Here is an 18626-nt window from a genome sequence, read left to right as displayed (position 1 = left end):
CTTAGCCTTAGGGCAGGCATGAAATCAATTAATAGCTTCTAAAGAAAAGAGGACGACTTAAGACAGCAAGAACGGCCAAAAGAAGTAAGTCACTTGCAAGCCCAGGAAGAATGAAAAGAAATCGATGAATGTGTCCCGACCAAGCAACGAAGAAGCGCTAGCAGATGAGTTGGACCTATATAGACTAGGAAACACAGGGAAAGACAGTCTTGGGGGTCCCCAAAACAGAGTGAGAACTAGCCCTATTGAGGAGCTCTCTAAGCTGTCTAACTCTCTATTACCATATGCAGAGGGAAACCAGGTTCAATAGCCGGATAGAGTAAAAAAACAACTAAATAGAAATGAGTACTTGCTACAGGTGAAGGAGTAAAGAGTTTCAATAAAAAAATGTCCTTAATGCGAAAAAAGGGGATTGCCTCTTAGTCAATTTTGACTGGAAAAAGACCCGGAACCCCATACCTCTCATTCACTTACTATAGGCCAAGGAGCGTAGATTCATCTTACTTTTTATAAATTGAAAAAGAGACATAAGTCACGCATTCGAGCAAGAGCCTTTGCCTTTCTTCGCTATATAAATAGAGGGCCAGAGGAAGAAGTGCCAAAACCTCAACAAAAGAATGAAGGTGATAAAGTCTTACAGGAGATGCTAGACTTCGGAATTGAATAGAATGATTCCTCTCCCTTGGTTGCCTTCACTGCCCATGATTCCCTTCTCTTTTTCTATTCCAGTAGTATTATGTGGTCTGGTCTGTCCATTAGCTGCTTAACTTATAGTAGTTAGGAGGTTATTGTCCTAATGAGTGTAGCGGAGTGCTCCCTATCCTATTACTCATCTATAGGGCTATCACCCTAGCTTTCCCTGTCTCTGCCTTTCTTTCCTAGTCCTGAGTTTTTCTTCTTGACTATTGCTTGGGATTGGGTTTGACACTATTCAATACTAAATATCTACTCGTGGATGGAGGGGAGGCAATAGATTCATCTTAGGCGGTAAGCCAAGGAACTGTAGGGCTTAGGGCAGTGAGTGAGCCTCGGATTTTTCTTCAATAGCTCTAGGGGAGGTGAGAAGAGAGCAATAGCAATTATAGAAGGACTTAACAATTCATGGCATGAATTAGAGTTGAAGGAAGAAAGACATGAAATGCTAGAAGGATGGAATCTATGAATGAGCTCTTTCGTCTAAGCCTAGAACTAGGCAAGAGCAAGCAATGGACTTTAAGTGAGTGAAGGAAGGAGGGGACAAAGGTCAGTTCTATAAGGCAAGAAAGCAAGATCAGAAGAAGGAGCAATGCAGAATAACTAAGCATGACAAGGAGAGGATAGCTAGACTTTCAAAGACAGTAGCAATGGCAAGGAGACTATTCCCGATATTCTTTCCCTCGCAATTGGAGGATTCTATTGATCCAAGACCTGTATGTAGATCAGGGCCTCCCCCGCTTCAGTTAAGGCCAGAAAGAATTATCTTACCTTTATCTTCTGTCAGTTCCTTTCAAAGAAAACCAAGGATGAAGCTAGAATGTGGAGTACGGACTTATCATGCTTCCCAATTCCACTAGCATAAAAGAGTTTATTCAACTCCTGAGAGATTATATAGTTTCTGAGCTACCCCATGATGAGAGTGAGGGAAGAAGTCCTTGGCTATTCCTTTGGCCTATAATAAGAAAGGTCCATCAAGACTCAGAAATTACCCTTGATCTTTTCAATCCCTTGCCACTTCCCTTCTTTGCTAGCATATACCTGTCTTTGCTTTGCACAAGAGATCCCCCCTACTCTTCACACCCCTCTAGTCCTGATCTTGCTTATGCATTACTTGGGAAGGATTGCCCTATCCCTTTTTTAGGGGCTTTGGCTACCCTACCTCATTCCCTTCACAAGCCAAGGACAAGATGAATCTATTGCCCTGCCTCCAAGAGAAGAAATGGCACCAATCGATTCAATATAAGGCATTAAGCAGACAGAGCGAGAAGAGAGGATATCCTTTATCCTGTTGCAGCTTTCATGAAGGCTTTCATCAAAGAATCAAAAGAATCTACCCAGTCTAGGCTGAAAAGGTGGGGCTAAATGCAGAGACAAGGCAACTGAGGATAGTGACTTTCTCCTGTAATGAATAGAATAGGCACGAGAGCTATGAAAGGAGAGAGTTTCCTATCCATATTCCGGTTGACCAATTCGCGCAGTATCCAATCCAGAATATAGGCTTGCTTTTTCCCTTTCCCGATAGTACATTTATGCTGCTAAATCACTGAATTCAAACTCTCTATCGGATGAAAGGGAGAGAGCGAGTGTGGGTTACTCCTAGAATGTTGGGTCTTAGAGCTAGTTGAGCGCCGCGGTACAAGCGAATGGAGTGGAATCTACCATTGAAGAAATCTATTTGCTTAACCCAAGCCTTCAGATCGCACTTCCTGCTTAAAGAGGATCGAAAGAAGTTGAAGGTTGAGAAAGAAGGATCAGATGTGTATGAACAAAATGAACCCCATATAGAGAAAGCGGACCAAGGGGAGATTCCCATTTCGATTGGAGTTCTACGGTGGGAAAGAAAGTAAGGAGTTAGAGCTCGGAAGTGAGAACTAGCTTATAGGAGCGAAGCCACTCGACTAGAAGGAGAGGGATGAGTACTCTCTCTCCTCATTCAAAGAAGATAGAGGAATTCCCCAGTACTGCTATAACTATAGGGGGAGAAGTGATAACTAGCTAGACCATATTGATTTTTAGATAGGCTCGACCGGAGTAAAAACTGACTTATAGGGGTTGCCAGTCATAGCTATAGGAAGAGGGAATCCAACTATCGCAATTCAATCATAGGGCTAAACTGTGCTTGATTAGTACCGAATTTCATTGAACTGAACAAGCGAAATGAGAATGTCAGTCTAGTGCTAAAAAGGGCCCATTCAATAAACTTGATGGGAAAGCTTAATAGAGTGACCAAGCGTCGACCTTAAACGAAAATAGTGCCCAACCAATCACGACAAGCTGCATTAAGCAAGTCGTAGTCCCGGCTTTTTTCTCCTTCGATTGAGTTGTATTGGAAGAGTCATCCTGCCTTTTTCACGTGTGCGCATTATTTAAGATTAGTCTTTCTTTTCTGGAGTAAGAAATCCAATTTGAGCGTCGCGTCGCTTACTTAGCTTGGGTTAACTTTAGAGCTCCGCTTACTCATATGATGCGTGGGAAGAAAGAGATTGGTTGGTGTTGGCTTATGCCCCTATTGAGTAAGATTGCTCGCTAGTTGCCATCAGTTCAATCACTAAAATCAGTGAAATCTAGAAATCAGTTTCATTTCACCATTAGGGAGAATCCACTTTATCCATTCCAATCTGTCATCAAAGGAAAAAGGGCTAGAATCATTTCTCCATTGGGGAGATACCACTTTTGAAATGAAAGATCAATTCTTCGAAGGGAAAAGCTCAAGTGTGAAGTTACAGCTATATTGGCATCGACTATGTCTCTCATCGGTTCTCTAGCATGCGAGTTCATTCAGTATCGAAGTCAGCTAGCCTTCATTCAATCAAGGCAAGTTCAATGGGATCTCCCTTGTCTCTCAGTCTCAGTTGCAATACTTGTACATGAAAGGCAGTGAAATACCATTAAATAGAAAGAGGATTGAATATCTCACTTCAATGCCGATCTATCAACTGTATACCTTCCATATCGAACTTCTCCGAGCAGTTCTAATGCCATACCGATGGAATTCCTATACATATTATATATATAGGGTTAGTTTCATTTGAGAACTCAAAAAAAGTTAAGAACTTTTAGGAACTCTTAAAAACCAAATATTTTTTTAACTTTTTTTACATATTAACATTGTTTGAGACTTGTTTTATCATATTTATAAAAAAAAAATTTGATTACATATATATATCACAAGTTACATATGTGTAAAATTTATGTGATACAAATTTTCATATGTGTAAAAAAAACGTAGATATGCGTAAAAAAACTAATTTTCATAATTATAATCGTAAATATAGATGTCAAAAGTGATAAAACTACACTTAAAGAACATTAACAAAATTTTTTATAAAAAACGTTAGTTATTAATAGTTCTTTCAAGTTCTTAAATAATTTAAGAGTTCTCAAATGATACTAATCCTATATCTATATATATATATATATGGGTGGGATTCAGTGAAAACTCCTTCTAAAGAGAAAACTTAAAAACTCCTAAAAAAACTATTTTTAACTTTTTTTAAAAATTTTTTTTGAAGTTTCTTTTTTTTCAATTTTTCTTATATGTTGTTATTAGGTCAAAAAAAATAATAAAAAATAAAAAAAATCTTGTCAGTAACCTCGTCGGTGTAGTGCACATGTGTAATAGTGTGCATTTCGTATATGCAAAAGTGTTTGTAATGCAATACTATTGCACAGAATACAACACTATTGCACATATTTGATACACACTATATTATATATGCAATATAAGACTAATAAGCACATCGAATACACATTAGTACGTATGTGTAATACAACATTAACGCACATGTGCGCCACATCGACTTTTATTTTATTATTATTTTTTTTCCATATAATACAAGACTACTACACATATACAATACACAAATATTGAATATACGAAATTAAACACTATTAAACATAAAAATACATAGTAATACACATGTGTAATACAACGGTATCGCACAGTAATACGTATATGCATTACAACGGTTTTTTTTTTCGAGCAAAGGGTAAGAAAATATAAGAATAAACGCAAAAATAGAAATTTGAAAATATTTTTTTAGTTTTAATTAAAAACAATTCTTTAGAAGTTTTTATGTTTTATCTCTAAAGACGAGTTTTCTCTTGATACTCTCTCTCTATATATATATATACACACACACAGACACACACATTTAATATTATTTACGTAGGGTTTGTTGATGTTGAAGAAAGTTGGGTTTTTGTAAAGAAAAGTTTGGAATGTGATTTTGTGATTATTTGGTGGTTTGTATAAGTTTGTTGTATATGCTCTAAATTTGCATATGGGAAGAATGTACTCGAAAATCTGACGTGCCATCCTAGCTACACTTGCATGTTATAAGTGTGTCTGTTAGACCATCCGTACTCGGGAAGTTTTGCCAACGTTTTAAGCCGGGGGCACACTACCCCCCCCCCCCCCGGCGTTTTGGGTTGGAAATTTTGAAGAAGCATTTTATACAAAACGTTGGAACTGCGAGAGTTTTAAAAAATCAACCGTTAGACAACGGTCAAATTAAAAAAAAACATTTTTTTATTAATATAAACACCATCCTCACAATCTTCATCATCTTCACCTATTTCTCTACCACGTTCGTATTTAACCCACAAATATGAATCTGTTAAACAATTCTGTACTCGGTTTCGATCCTCCCGACAACCTGACCCAAATAATCCACAACCGAACACCACCCAAGCAACCCCTAAATATCCGTTCTGATCGGTCTTAATCACGACCCTAGCATGATGGCATACATGCAGCTGTTTAGCTCCGGTTTTCCAACACCGAAAAAGATGGTCGGGTTAATATGCACGTCTGAAGTTTCACCCTATGTGGTGCTCGGTAACCGCTGCCGCCTCCGGAAGTCAAAGGCCATTAAAAAGGTCTAAGACCTCGTTTTCGGTTGATCTAGAGACACCGTGGTCCAATTCTCGTAACTTCAGCTTCAACGATGATGATAATGTCGAGCATGCCGTTGAGAATGTGTTCGAGATTCCTCGGCCGGCAGGTAGTAGAAGCAAGGCAAAGAGAAGAAATGAAATTTACAAAAAAATACGATCTTAAATAGTTTTTATTTGTTTTAACTAATTTTATGTTTTTTTTTGTATTTTGTATTTTTAATTTTATTGTAGTTTTTTATTAAAAATAGTTTGTTATTAAATTTTAATTATTAAAAAAAAATTGGAAAAACTCACAGGGCGTCACCTGGTGCAAAATACCTAGAGGATGGGCATTATGACTACACCCCGTTTTTGCAAAAACTAGAAAAGCTAACTGAACGGCACATGACGCAAACTACCCAGTAAATAGGCATTATGACTATACATGGTCTTAGCGTTGCGGATAGCCTTATTATCAAGTACAGGTACATATTGGCAACCATTAAGACCATAGGTAAGTTTTTTTAACAATTACGTGCATTCATCTATCCATACTCCTACTCTTAATCTGCTAGAGAGCTTAGAAAAGACATGCTTATTTATAGGCATATGCTCCCTAGATTACACGAGGCCCATAGGGACGTCCCAAATAGGCCCCCATTACAAGTAAACAAATAAAAAGACAAACGACAAATATTCTATTTATTGCATAAGTCTTAGTTTCGGTTTAAAAAATATATTTTAAATGAAAGTGACCAAACCTCATAAATAGCAACCTTCTTTTAAATTTTTAACTGAATAGAAAAAATAGTCAAGTTTATTTTATTTCTTTGTTTGAAGAATAATATTAAAGCCATCTCCCGTCTTGCTTTTAGTCAGCGACTAATTAGCATCCTTTATAGTTGATTTGACACAAAGAAAAATAAACTAAAACCAAAGGACAACAATTTACAAAAAAATTTAACTGCCATAACAAAGAAAAATGTTTTGGTTAGGATTTTTTAATATAAAAGAAATTAAGTACATACTGATTTAATTTAACAGTTGACTGATCTTAATAGAAAAGGATTAAGTAGTTGGTACCTGCAATAGTAATCCATTCTTCAAGAAATAATTTTATTTTGATAAGTTTTAGTGATAAAAAGAGTTGATACGATATTACACAAAATATATCATGAATTTGCTTACTTAAAGCATTTTCTATATAGATTGGTTGAACCGAATCAACTCCAGATAACCGTTATTGTCCCAAAATAAATTTATATGCTTTATAAAACGACATGTATAAACTTCAGCCCATAAACAATTGACCTAACCCTTACCCAGCCCAACCGATTCCTTACAAAAAATAAAATAAGATTGTTGGAAGCTCCCCGTTGATTGGGATTGACAAATCAAAATTGCATATCTTTCACTTTCACTGTTTCATCTAAAATAAATCCCTCAAATATCTCCCTCCATCTCTTTCAACATTTCAAAAATGCCACATACTGAAACAAGTTTCATCTATGAAAAAAAGAGCCATCAGTGTTCATTCTTTACCACCCCCAATCGACTCTCCACCAAAAAATACCAAAAAAAAAAAATTAAATAAAAGATTTTACGACACGATCATCAAAAAATTCTTGCAGCATTCCATTTCCATGTGTCCCACCGAATGTTGACCGGTTTGACCCGATGTGAGATGAGCCCATGCTTTGCAGGCTTCACCGCAGTCTTGTGATGAACATGCAAAATTAGTTGGTTTGACCCAACATTGTAAATATGTTTCACATGTATTTTCCTGATGATTTCCATATTCTTCCTTCTAGAGAAATAACCATGACAGTGATGTCGTCATGGTACTTCCTTCGGTCACCTTGCGGGATGTCTAGTAGCTCATGCAAATCCATCCCTGTTGTCACAACAATTTTTTATAAATAAATATCTTTACATTTTGAATAAAATGAACACTCTTTGTTTTATTTTGGTCTGTAAGAAATATTGCAAAACTAAGCATTGAAACTGATCTCAACACAAAAACAAGTAGAATTCAAAATTACAAAAAAAGTCAACAACGTGAGGTGGTAGTTTTTTAATTGACAGAAAGTTCAACATTCATGGTTCTGTTATATGAATAAATAATGAGTATGTGTCAAAAATAGTCAATAGCAGGTATGAGCAACCAATCCTCATTCATCAGATCTAACACCAAAAGTGACATCATAAAAAATAATTGTTTTCAAGACCAAATAGTATGCAATTGTCATAACCAAATGAAAATTAGTCCAACCTAGGTGGGACAATTCCAACCCACAACAGGATTACGGGTCAAATTCGATTATATGATATTATATTATATAATACTGCTAATGAGTTAAAAATTAGATAACATGATTACAGAAACTATAACTAGGATCTACTGCGTTTCAACAAAATAATTTAAGAGGTCGTGGGCATTTAATAAATATACAAATAAGAAATTCTACATTTCAGAAAATCTGTAAAAGTTTATTAGACGTCATTATCCATGTCAGCTTCCACATGTTTAAAAAACGCTGACGTGGTGCATTCTAAAACTCAAATCGTTTTCAAATTTCTATTTTCAGTTATACAAGTATTTAGTTTGGTAGTTTAAATTCACCAACAAGCTTCATTCTTCATAAAATTTATATTCTCTGTATAAGAACGTTCATCTTAGTCAGATAAAGTTTTGTTTTAACTGTGATTTTGTAATCAAAATTTGATTTTGCTTTTTGTTTGTACAAAAACTATGACCTAATTTGAATATGTTTTAATTTTGGTTGGAACTTTCTTTGATTGCCATAAAAAATGGCCGTCAGGAAATATCAAGTTGGAATACCATGTCAGCATATCACGTATATGTGGCAGCCATGTAAGCACTAAGATGCCACATCATAATAAAATGTCAGAAGAAAATGGCTTAACCGGTCACCTGTTGCTAATATAATGTGAATTTCTTTGTATTAAGTTGCTAACTTGCTATTTTGGGCATAACTAAAGTATGTATATAAAAATGTAAGTTTACGCCAAACATGAATAAATGTGAATAATTGAAATAGCAAAGGTAAGAGAAATTACCAGCTTTTTTGGCTGCACGTAAAAGAAGCTCTTCTATTAGGTGTTGAGCGGGGTCACCTTCCGGAAACTTCTCCATGAAAATGGCAACATGAGAAATGACTTCTTGATTGGTAAAATACTGGTACAATCCATCAGATGAAAGAACTATAAAATGATCTCTAAGACAAAGATGATGGTGCCTCAGTGAAGGTTCACACGAAACATATGGTGCGGTCCCAATATACTCGTTTCTGAACATTTCTAATAATGAATCGTTCCATTTTGGCTGAAAATTAACACATCACACAAATTTAAATTCACCTAAAAGGTAGTTAAGCCAAAAAAAAAATAAAAAAATTGCCATTACTGGTAAAGCGTTTTGATCAAACACAAACAGTTTTTAACGTGAGAAGTGTAAGAAGCATTGGAGTGATTATGTTAACACTAGGTTAATTATTATTATTATTATTATTATTATTATTATTATTATTATTATTATTATTATTATTATTATTATTAATCAATAGTATTAAACTAGACTAATTACTTGTTATTCTTGTTAAAACCTATAGCGTAACAATAATTACTCAAGTGTTAGCTTAGTTGGTCTAATGTTGCTCACACTTATCACGTTCAAAGTTGTATGTGCCAGATCCCACCACTACTTGTAAATTCCTAGAATAAGACATAGGTTGCGTTTTAGACTTATAAAACTATAATGTCATGTATTTTAGTCATCTAGTTGCCTTGGATGTTGTATATGTGATAATGTCATACCTGATTGTACATATAAAAAAATACGCTCATAAAAAATGTAACTAAACAACTAACCTGTTTAAGGAATCCAGCGCCAAATGCACGAGTAACCTTTAGACGTCCTTTTACCCTACCATTCACAATACATTGGTTGTCATCTGGATGCTCATTCTTTATTCTTGTCACTTCCTGCAACAGAAACAAGAGTGTGCTTTGAAAAATTATTTACAACATAAAAATCATGGTTTCCATGATACTATTAACATCAAAACAACAAACAGCGAAATCCATTTAAGAAGCAAGCATCTAAATAAATAAAACCCACTTTACATCTTTCTATCAGAAAAATACTATCACATGATAAGCCCATACACCATCATTATTCTTTCCTCGCCATTAAAGAAAGAATCAAAAGCTAATATAATGACGTTATGCAAAGAACATATATTAGGTCAGTTTGTCTACTCAATATAAGGAGCGTCAAACTTACAATACCGATTATCCAAATTGTAACATGTAACTTTTCTAATAAAGGTAAAAACTTAGTAGCTTACTTCTTCTATGCTCGTGCTGTGATCAGTAGATAGTTGCAACGCCATCAACTTCATGTCATGAGCAGGAACATTATCATCCCCCTTTTCTATATCATCTTTCGTTTCAACGATCCCGTCAACAAGGGCCACATTATCCCCCATTGTCCCAGATGGATCAACTTCTTGAAACTCCTGTTCATGTTGTGCAACAATCGCCCGACTATCTCCTAAATTCATCACATAAACATCCTCATCTCTCATCAATGCAACCAGTAAGCACGATCCCATAAGTGCAAGTTCCGGATACTGTTCCATAACCTTATCAGTCATGTCCAAATACGCAATCTCCGTTACTTCCAAAGCCCTTGACATCGCTTTCAAAACCATATCATGATCCACAGGGCCAACTTTCTTCATCCTACCGGTTCTTAATGCATTACTTGTTTCCACTTGTTGGTTTCCTACTTCCTTTCGTTCTTTGGCATCAAGCCCGAATCTCCAAGCAAACAATTTACCACCCTCTTTGTGCTTAGTGAAACCGTTTCTCAACTTTGATATCAAAAGCGACCGTTTACCAGCTCCTGATGTGGCTTCACTTATATTAACCGCATCATCAACCGAAAATGCAAATCTTTCGGAGCCAGAAAGATCAAGACCGTCTTCCGGTTCTTCCTGAGCCAGATACTCCCATAGTCTCTTTCTCCTGGTCTCGTTCCCCGCCTTCTGATTCAAACGTGACTTTCCTCATCGATCCCGCAATGTCAGAATCCAATTTAACAGCGTTCGGCACCTCATCCCCCTGAGTTACACCTGATTCCTCGGAATCCCAAAACAACCCTTCAAGCTCTTTATATGTAGCTTTATACAAATTCCCCATCAAAAACTCGGGAGCATCCGGGCCATTGAATCCATCATAAATCCCAACAAACAGCCACCCGTGCTCTTCAGATACCACCACGTGTACCCGATCCTCCCCCGCCTTCCCCAGGGCCCACTGCACATCTCTCTCGGTTTTCACATCCGGCTCACTGAGGTTTTCCTTTCGGCTGCTGCCAACCACCGGGACCACCCACGGTGGAGGGAAATTCCGTTTAAAGGCCTTCCGAATTCCGGGAATCCCCTTCTTGGTCTTCTTTTTGACATACACGTTGTTCAACGGAGCCGAAAACGGGACTCCATTGTTCCCAGCCAAGTCCGGGCCAATGTGAGGGTCTAAAGGCCCCGAGAGGGCCCCACGCTCAATTGGGCCGGACATAAAAAAGCCGCGGTCCATGGGAGCCGAGGAGGCGTCCCCTCTGGGTAGGGGCTGGAGCGGGAGCGCACTAAAGGACGACGTACTTTGAAATCCGTTGACTAAACAAGTGGCAGTGGCAGTGGCATCGTCTAAAAGGACAGTTGGGGGAGTGGAGGTGTTGGCACTTACGGAGGCCCCAGAAATAGCGAATCGGAGAGAGTGCGAAGGGGAAGCAAAGCGATCAGAGTTGGAAGGGGACTGGAAGCGAGCTGAAGAACGGACGTAGCAAAAGGAGTGGCCTAGGGTTTCCTCAATGAGGTCCGCCGGTTGCTGATGCCTCCTGTCCGCCGGATTCAAGCAGGGAAGAAGAAGCTGGGAGAGTCCGCTTCCCATCACATACATTTAGACAGACGCTCGCTAGTGTTGTTGTAAATCAGAAGCAGTGGTGGCTTTTAGAGAGAGAGAGAGAGAGAGAGAGAAAGTAGTATACTATATTGTAATAAATGTTTTCAGTTGAATTCAATTCAAGTTAAATAAAAATGAAAATGGAAGGGGGGAAGACTTTTGTTTGTGTCGAGATTGGAGAGAGAAGGAAACAAAGTTGTTGAAAGTAGGAGCAGCTTAAATCCATGGTCAATTCCCAGATATAAATTAATAACAATAATAATAATAATTACATGTATATAATTTATAAGTCGTTTATTTTGTGCATACATTAATTTATACGTATTTTGAGAATTACGATTGAAATAACGAACACTATTTATTTTTATCATTTAACAAATTATGTGTAATACATAGGTTCAAAAACTAGTAATATAATATTAGTAAAATAAAAATGTAAAAATAGTAATATTATAACCATAATATGATATGTATAGTATAATAATATTATGATAATAGTATAATAGTATTATATGATAAACTATAAAGTAACAAATAATATGATAATAATAATTGTAGTAAAATAAATATAATGGTCAAAATTAAGCAGTAAATTAAGCACTTCGGGTGATCGGCTTGATTACAATGATCATGATCGGCTTGATTACAACAGTGATCATCGGATTCATACAAAAAACATCGGTTTCAGGATCTATGTTGATTCCCGTTTCACTCTAATTTCAAATTTTGAATTATATTTGAGTTAAATAGGATTTTAGTATATGTGACTTGAACAAAATAACCAGTTTAGTGCAAAAGATTTTTCTTTTTGCCTTTAGTTCATTAATTTTTTTTTCTCAGTCTACTCCGTATTTTATAACTCCGTTAAATTTTTTTGTTTATTATAACGACAAATTTTGTCTTTTTAACGTTGATAATTGTTTTCCATGATATTTTTGTTTGTTTCTTGTAAACCAATTTAAGTAGAGTTTCAAGTTAGTGCACCTATGACCTCAATCAATAGTTGTGTTGATTCTAGTATAAATTGTCTCCCTAGAATGTCTGACGTAACAACGCAAGTGAGAGTGTTTTTTCTATTTAGCAAATATCTGAATTCTTAATAGATAAATATACCTTGGGTCTTAAAGTTTAATTTGTGTTCTTGCATTTCTTAAGTAATTCATTCTAGAATCTATAAGACAATTTCAATTGAGAGTGAGAGCAAGTGTTAAAGATTGATTCTGTCAGTCTTAATGCAAAGTGAAAAGCATCATTTGTGTAATTATTGTGACAGTGTGATCCCAACATACACAAACATTTGACATGTCACATGAATAGATGCGCACAACATTAGCTGGGTTTTTTAGTACGTAAGTTTTACATATTCTCTATTGGTTAAAGCAAGGAGTAACCAATCCTAGAAACTTTATAAATCCCAAATATTTTATAAAACTGTTAAATATTTTATGCAGGAGAGTAAGTAATCTCACTAAAAGTATATAAGAATGAGATTTCCAAGTCAAAACTAAACAAAAAATGGGTTGAAGTATTAAGGCAACGTGCAAAAGTTTTGGAAACAAAGAGAGCCAAGAAACCCTTGTTGCTTTTGAAGCTAAGGCTTTTATCTATTTATTATTTGGTCAAATGTATGAGACTTCCTTTAGAATATTTGCCAAGTAAAGAATCTACAGATTGGCTTTTGACTTGTCAGTCTACAACTTTTTAAAATCAGTTTCTCCCACACATCTAATTAATAATTTACTTAGAGCATTCAAATCATACCCCATCAAATATGAATAGAGTTTTCGTAATTTAAAGAGTGGTTTATAATGTTGTGAATAAAGATGAAAGAAAATACAGTGATTTTTCTGTTTATTTGAAAAGTTTCTGTAGCGTCCTATAAATTTTTTAATATTTTTAGAAAGTTGTTATAAGTGAATAATAGAGAAAATGTAATGATACATATATAAAAACGTATTATTTAATTAAAAAATATATATATAAAGTTATTTTGTAGTATAATTTTAGATTTAGAAATACCGGAAGTGATTAGAGTGCTTTTAGGCCACCTTTTCCATTCTAGAAACATTTATTCTGTTTTATTTTTATTTTCAAAATTATATCACTCAAGTTTCAACTTATGCTTCAATCTAAAATTTTTTAACAAGCCACCATGTTTGCGTGGCATTTTTTTCTTTATCTAAATATGCTGATGTATAATTAATATTTATTTTTAATGTTAATTATTTTATTAGATATAAGACTTTTACCATTTTACCTTTTAATGCTTTAATAATTTTGTTAAAAAGATGTTTTAATAATGAGACCATTTACAATAAAGATAAACCAAGGAACTCATCATTATATTTGGAATGTTATGTACATATGATGACCTATTAAACAAGTAAAAAACATAGGATTAAACTAGTATTGGCAACTTGAGTGACCTAATCACAAAAAAAAAGAGAGACCCTAATTAAAAGAATGTTGAAATTTGATTACAAATAAATCCATCTAGATAAACTTGTACATAATCGTTCTTAGTTATTTGTTTTTCTATTGAGGTAGTCCCCAGGAAGAGGTATTGGTGATGGTAACAAAATAAGGGCAAGGTTAAAATAAAAGGAAGACAAAAATAAGAAATGTGAGAAGGATTTGTAATCATACAAAATACCCTTCAATAAAAAATTCAAATAAAAAAATCATAACTTAAAATATAAATAAGAAAAAGAAAAATATTTAAAAAAACTCAAATGTTTCCTCTGTCATTCTCGTTCCAACAAAATAAAAAATAAAAAAGACACAATGCCGAGATCAAGACACAAATGACGAAAATGAACAAAAGACACAATTATAACTAAAAAAAGACACAACAGATCACAACATATAACACAATGCTGAACAAAATATAACAGAATGTTGCGTAATATAACACAATATGAAGAAAAAAAAAGACACAATGTCAAGTAAAAAAGATACAATCAATGACGAAAATAAACATAAAATACAATGATAAATAAAAAAACACAATGATCTTTTCCCCTCAACATTGTGTCCTTTTTTTAAGGAGGAAGACGGTAAAACATAAGTGTTTTTACTTTGTCTTTTTTTTTAATTAAATTTTATTATTTTTTTAGGGGTATTTTTTGTAGCTATAATGTAACATTCGCTATTTTTCAAACATGAAAACCAGACCCATTTCGAAATTTCCGGTTTTGTTTATAAATATATATACATATTAATATTCTCATGTTTCGTTTAATGTAGCATTCCTTAATGTTTATTTGAAAATGTATTCGTATTCGTTAAACTGACCCGCTTTATTGTTTTAATGTACTTTTGTTCATCGTTCGTATAATATTCACGATGATCTAAGGTTATTGTTTGTTCGTTTTCTATTCATTTTGTTCAGTTAACGGACCTCTGAGGTTTAAAGTTGTAAAGATCTAAACAATTTCCAAACTATTCGAGTGTAATACGAAATACATCCTAGTTATTAAATTCTATTCAATTCTATCGAATTTCAAAGTTCAAGGTGTAAATTGTAAATATATATTAAATATGTTTTTATTAGAACCTGAAACTTGAGGGACTAGTTATGTAACTATATTTAAATTATATTAATCTTATAATAGCACCACACCCCCCAGTCCCCTGCATTTTTTTTCGATGTCTCATCGCCAGAGAGACTTCCGGTGACCGCCAAACACTCTGGCCAAACCCTTTAAGCCCCTTAAATAAGGCATTTTAAATCAATTAAAACTCGTAAACACCTTTAGACCTAACGGTTAAACACTTAGTCATCGTCAAACATACGAATTAACATCGATTAATGGGTAATTAACCTGGTAAAATGGTTGGAATATAATAAATCACAATTACGTTCATTAAACGATAAACACTCCAATGGCTAGTATAAATAGACTCCTAATCAACATCTAAACTCGTACCAATCTTCTAATCAATCAAGCATACTCTCTATAATCACTAATTGATCCGTCAAGGTTCATCTCTCCGGCCATCCTGTTTATCATCTTTTCGTGACCATTGCAGGTTATTGATACATGTTTTTGAATCATCTTAAGCCGACAAATAAAACCCCTATTTGGAAAAACATAGAACATAATCAATGAATTAGATTGCTAGGGTTTTGAGAAAGATGATGAATATTGAATTGTAATATCAATATGTTTATTTATGTTCTATTATCAAATAAGTTAATTAAAAATTATTATAAATCAAACAAAATTATTTTAGGACAAATAAAGTTAAATATAAACTAAATTTTATCATTGTCATCTAAAAACTATCATTTTGTTTTCTTTACTTGAAACTCGTTAATATTATTATTTTATTTTAATTTTTCGTTAACTTTAAATACACTAAACAATTGTAAACGAGAATGAAATTAGAACGTTAAAACCGGTGATCCATAAATATTAAATGTCTTATATTAATAATAAAGCACTAATTAAATAATATAAAATGTTAAATTTATGTTAAGACTTAAAAATAATAATATATTATAGAATGCTAATAAAATACATTAAAATAATGCAATATTCCCAAAACCAAATTGTTTAACTTTTATAAATCCAGTTAGTTAGAATTTGTTTTTGTTTTAATTATAGTTCGTTAAGTTCGATTGCTTCGGTTTCATAACGCACTTACGGCTTTCTTCTTTTGTTTATTATCAACTTCAAATGTGAGTTTCTCACACCCCTGTTTTTATCATTTTTATACTTTGGGGGTAGCATGTAAATCATATTCAAGCATTTACTTAGTTATTTTTTATTCAAACTATAATTCGTATTATGGACTTGTGTGTTTACTTTCTTACTTGCTTACTTGCGTTGATTTCAATTTCAAGTGCTCATGCGCCCCCCTTTGCACTCAGGACCGTCGTGTTATGAGTGGAAAAGGGACCCCCGATCCAAGTACGCTGGTTGTTACCAACTGGAAAGGACCCTTGCTTACGTTTATTTGAGTACGTTGGTTGTTACCAACGGGAAAGCACCTTACTTGCGTGTGTGATTATCACCAACTACTTGTTAGTTGACTTTATTTTATGTACATGCTACAGGTACAATTATTAGAGGATGATAAGTTAGAGAAGACATTAGAATTTAGGGTATTTTTACAAATGGACAAGTTGTTTAAATTGTTTTTTTTTGTCTTGTATTTCTTGTTTTCAAACTTGTGTATTTGATGTTGAAATCAATTAATGACAATATTGTCATCTAGTACTGTCACATGTGTTTTGAGCAATCTGTATGTTAAACTTAGGTGTTTTCGTTTAAGCCGGGTGTAACGCTCAGAAATTTTGTTAACCGGCTTGATCGTTTATAAAAGTTTGTTTAAAAGACGGGGTTTCATCTTTCTAATTTAGGAGCCTTGTAATACATTTTAAAAGTCCATTTATCCGCCTATTATTCTCGTTTATTGATCAATTCTTCGTTTAGGATTAAAATCCGGCGACTGTTTGGTTTTTCGGTGATGGTGGCTGTAGTTTCTAGTGACGGGAACTGGCTTTAATGGGTCTTGTCGAGATGAACGCGTGGATTATTATTTGCCCAAAATGGAGTTCGTTTGATAGGGTTTCGAGTTATTTGACTGTTAACGTGTAAAACCGAATGAATCTGGAGTTTGTTTTCTGTGCTAACAGCTATGGGGGCAGGTGTAGCCTGTAACACCTGGCAATTTATGGTTAACACCGTTAATACAATCTCGGTTATCTCAAACACTCATTCATGCATTTCACTTAATTAGGGTAAATTAAGTGTGTTGGTTATTGTACAAACATTCACGTTGTGGTAATTAGAGAATTACCGAATCACACGAGTCTGACCCGAATGTTGGTGAAAATATGAAATAATATCTCAAGCATATGCTTATAATATTATCTATGTGAAATTACATGCCATATGATTATGTGTTTAGTTCATAGCTTATTTCATGAAATTGCGATCGATTACGCGTAACTTGTATGTTTCACCTTTTACAAAGTAATATTTATAATAGGACAACAAGGCTTTAGTTTTATTAACTTGTGTTAGTATTTTATTCGTAGTGATTCATTATAATCCGGTTTAGGTGTTATAAAGTTTGTTTAAAGCCAAAACTGATTCTAGAAGGACCATTCTTGTAAACGTTATTTAATATAATATTAAAATAAATAATCCAACCGTAACACCCACCCCAAAACCATCGACTCTTCCACCTGTTCCCTCTCATCATTCACAACTAAGAAACCATCTCCACCATCTTCAATTCAACCTTGGGTCGTGCAATTGGTGGTGTCTTTGATTGATTCTTACGATTCCTGACGCTAATTGGTAAGTTTTATATATCAATGTTATGTTTTGATGAGTTCTTGATAAACCTTAAATGTCCAAAACTTTGCAATTTTAATAATTATGATGTTAATTGATGAAATAGAACCTTAGAGATGTCATAAACATGTTAGGGTTTGAGTTTTGATGATAACAGTTTGCTGACAGATTCATACTCATTTATTGTTTGTTCTGTAACTCGATAATAATTGATTGTTTTTAATCGATTCTTGTTTCCATGATGTTCTACATTGGGTCTAGTTTCCATAAAGGTGTAATTTGTAATTTTTGGACGTGATTTGAATGGTGTTTATGATTTTATAAAAACATGTGTCAAAGCTGATGCGGGGAGTGAAATTCTGGTCTGTCTTCCCGACATCTTAACTCTTTTTAACATGTCCAAATTGGTTGGTTCCACTTCTGGAACTTCACATTTTGAGTTAGAATTCCAACCCAATTGGAATCGTTTAATTTGGTTTGGTATTAGTTTTTAAACAAATAAAACCCTTTTGTTGCGCACTGAAATAGCTGCACGTACCTTTCTGTGTTGGACGAAGTTTTATGATTTTTTTGTGCACTAGAAAAATATAAAAAAAGTAGTTTTAGAAACCTAAGACATTTATGCAACTCTGGTAAAAATTCCATAATTTATTTCTTTGATTTTCCTGTGTAATAAAATACATCTTTGCATGATAAAATCTGCATATTAGACTCGTTATTGATCGATTCTTTTGGTTTAGGTTAAAATCGATG

General features: G+C 34.3%; 1 pseudogene; it reads right to left on the bottom strand.

The window, feature by feature from the left end:
* Positions 1 to 7343: 7343 nt before the first annotated feature.
* LOC143616068 (protein phosphatase 2C 29-like) lies at positions 7344 to 11550 on the bottom strand (annotated as a pseudogene).
* Between the last annotated feature and the right edge of the window lie 7076 nt (positions 11551 to 18626).

This window comes from Bidens hawaiensis, unplaced genomic scaffold (genome assembly GCF_021521415.1).
Source record: "Bidens hawaiensis isolate Kalapana, Puna unplaced genomic scaffold, B.hawaiensis_p1.1 tig00045481_1, whole genome shotgun sequence".
NCBI classification, from domain to species: Eukaryota; Viridiplantae; Streptophyta; class Magnoliopsida; order Asterales; family Asteraceae; genus Bidens; species Bidens hawaiensis.
The sequence above is the reverse complement of the archived record's forward strand: the minus strand, read 5'-3'. Positions and strand labels throughout refer to the sequence as shown.